This window comes from Amphimedon queenslandica, unplaced genomic scaffold, assembly GCF_000090795.2.
Source record: "Amphimedon queenslandica unplaced genomic scaffold, v1.1 AMPQUscaffold_13459, whole genome shotgun sequence".
Taxonomy (NCBI): domain Eukaryota; kingdom Metazoa; phylum Porifera; class Demospongiae; order Haplosclerida; family Niphatidae; genus Amphimedon; species Amphimedon queenslandica.
In genome coordinates this window covers 46,296-48,960 of record NW_003546305.1, presented here as the reverse complement: position 1 = coordinate 48,960, position 2,665 = coordinate 46,296, and the positions used below count along the sequence as shown (strand labels likewise).

General features: G+C 33.1%; 1 long non-coding RNA gene across 1 annotated transcript; it reads left to right on the top strand.

The window, feature by feature from the left end:
- Positions 1-979: 979 nt before the first annotated feature.
- Positions 980-1,588, top strand: LOC109581134 (uncharacterized). The gene is made up of 3 exons (XR_002184527.1): positions 980-1,062; positions 1,310-1,360; positions 1,542-1,588. It is a non-coding gene; the product is annotated as an uncharacterized LOC109581134 (long non-coding RNA).
- Positions 1,589-2,665: the final 1,077 nt, after the last annotated feature.

The window sequence follows — 2,665 nt, the reverse complement described above, 5'->3', positions numbered from 1 at the left end:
TGTATTTATAAAACTCTCAAGCATTAAATTAAAGACAAATAATCCAAAAAAAGATGATGTCATCTTTACTTATGAAGAGCCTCCCAACCCAGATATTGTGAGGAGACAATGGGATTCTGTTTATTACCCTGGTAATGAAGAATTTCAAAGAAAGTGGTGTGACATTTTAAATCTCAAATTTGTCACCGGTGCTAGAATTTTACCTGGTAGTCCAACAACACCATTGTCAAATGAAAGAGTTCCTAATAGTACTCTTGATGTCCCTGGTGATGGAAACTGTTTATTTCATTTATTTTCTGTTATTTTTATTAAGCAGGTCATGAAAGTATCCTGACTAAGGATAGCATTAGTAAGAAATATTATGTCAAAAATACATGCATGCACATACATGTATTATCTAATCAGAAACATTGTAGATGCTACTATTATTATTATTAGAAGTATGTCACATTCATACTTTTTACAGGTACTTACTAGGCACAAGGACTACAATGTGGTGTTAAAGAGTGAAGTCTGACTTGGAATGAGACTCAGAAGTATATTTGTTACAAACATAAGGTATATCATGCATATGCATGTACATGTTTATCACAGTGTATTGTACATGTAGAGGATTATTTGTGCATTTATTTTACTTGTAGCGTTTGATGATTATCATGCATGCAATTTATTCCTTTCATAGTTTGATTTATGGTGTGAATAATGGAGTTACAAGGACTATAAAAGCTGATGTGATTAGTAATGAAGTTTGCTCACCATTATAGTATTGTTACTATTAGCCTGTGAGTTTACATTCCTTGCTTTTGATATGTTTCTATTATTATGCTTTACAGGTAATTACAGCTGGAAATGATTTGCTGATTCAGCAAAACTTCGTTTCATTGCTAAATGTGCAATATAATTAAAGGCATTTCTGGATGTAGATTGTTGTAACTAAATTTATTTTTTTAATTAAATGTAACTTAATTTTTTGTTGCAGCTCCTTAATCAGTAGTTGTATCTCGCAGTAGGAGGTGCCAGTTTACATCTGTCTAGGTTTCGGTCTTAGAAATGGAATTTGTAGTAAGATGGAGAGTATTGTGAGACGTCTTACATAATATGTTATAAGTTATGATTCTAGCCTAGGTTACATATTGCACATTCTTTTGATGATTATATCATTAATAATGGCCATAGTCAGTACTTTCGTTACTCAATATAAATGAATGCTAGCCAATGCATCTTGTGCATGCACGTTCTCATTAACAATACAAAAATAATTGTTTGCAAATTGGAATGTATTCATGTGTTGTGTATTTCCACAATGCAGGTCTCGTAAAAGAAACTTAATTCAGGATGACGAGTTGGCAAATTGAACGGTGTATGTCTAAATTACTTGTACAGTGTACATGTATGTACATATACATGTATGATTCAATAAGACCTTAATTTGCATTGTGGAGCTATACATGTCATATGTGTATATTAATTGTTGCTAAAAGCATGTATGCTATTCTTAATTTGTTACTCAATATATAATTTCACATTTATAATTTACACAGGTACATATTTACGCAAGGGCTGCAATGTGGTGTTAAAGAATAAGGTCAGATTTGGAATTAATACATTTAAAAGGTGATTCCTCTTTGTGAGCAGATGTATTTTTTAGTGGTTTTTAATTTAAGTTTGTGACAAACACATGCAAATACATGTACATATTTAGTATAGCACATATAGCCTGTGTGTTTACATTGCTTGCTGTTGATGATGTTTCTTTCTTACTTTGCTTTAAGGTATTTACTGCTGTAAGTGACTTAATGATTCAACAATAAGATGTAATGTAATACTTTCATAGCTTGGTGAATTTCTAAGGCTATTGTCTAATTTCGTTTGTGGTAACTAAATTAATTTCAAATAATAATCATCGTAAAATTATGTTTCATTGTGGCTCCTTATCTGTGGTGCTTTCACACTGAATGACGCACCAGTTTCCAGCTGCACAGGTTTCATATTGTCATAGTCTTAGCAATTGAATACATTGTAAGATAGAATATTGTGAGATTCCTTAGTTTCTTATTATTGTGTTATAGAATATGATCCAAGGCTACAATTCTTCTGATTATTTAGCTCATTAATTATGGCCACAGTAAGTATTTTCTTTACTCGTTATTATAAGTTATGTAAATCGCATTGTAGGAAGATTGAAGCTCAAGTATTCGAATTGTTTTGCCTCGTTGAACACTATTTGAGGAGTTGTATCATAATTTCTACTTTGGTTTTGCGCTGAAAGATAATTGAATCTATATTGTGTTATATTTAAGGAAAAAGTTTATCTATTTACACTTAATTAATAAAATTTATAGCTTTTTGTATAAGTGGTCCTCCTTCCCCTGCGGCCTCTTGATGGTCTGGCTCTTGAAGATTGTTGTACTAAAGTAAAATGGAGAGAGAGGTGATTAAAGTGGTACTGCAGATTATTTCTAAATCTTACAATTTGACGATTTACTTGGCGCAGTTGCCAAGTGATATTGAGCCTCTGCTGCTGCAGAGCTGCCATTTCAGGGTATCACGCTACTACAGGTGGAGCTGAATGGAGGGCAAGGAGGTGGCAGGCCTCCAGGTAAAGGTAATGCTGGAGGTGGTGGGCCTCCAACTAAAAGTATTGCTGGAGGAGGTGGACCTCCAG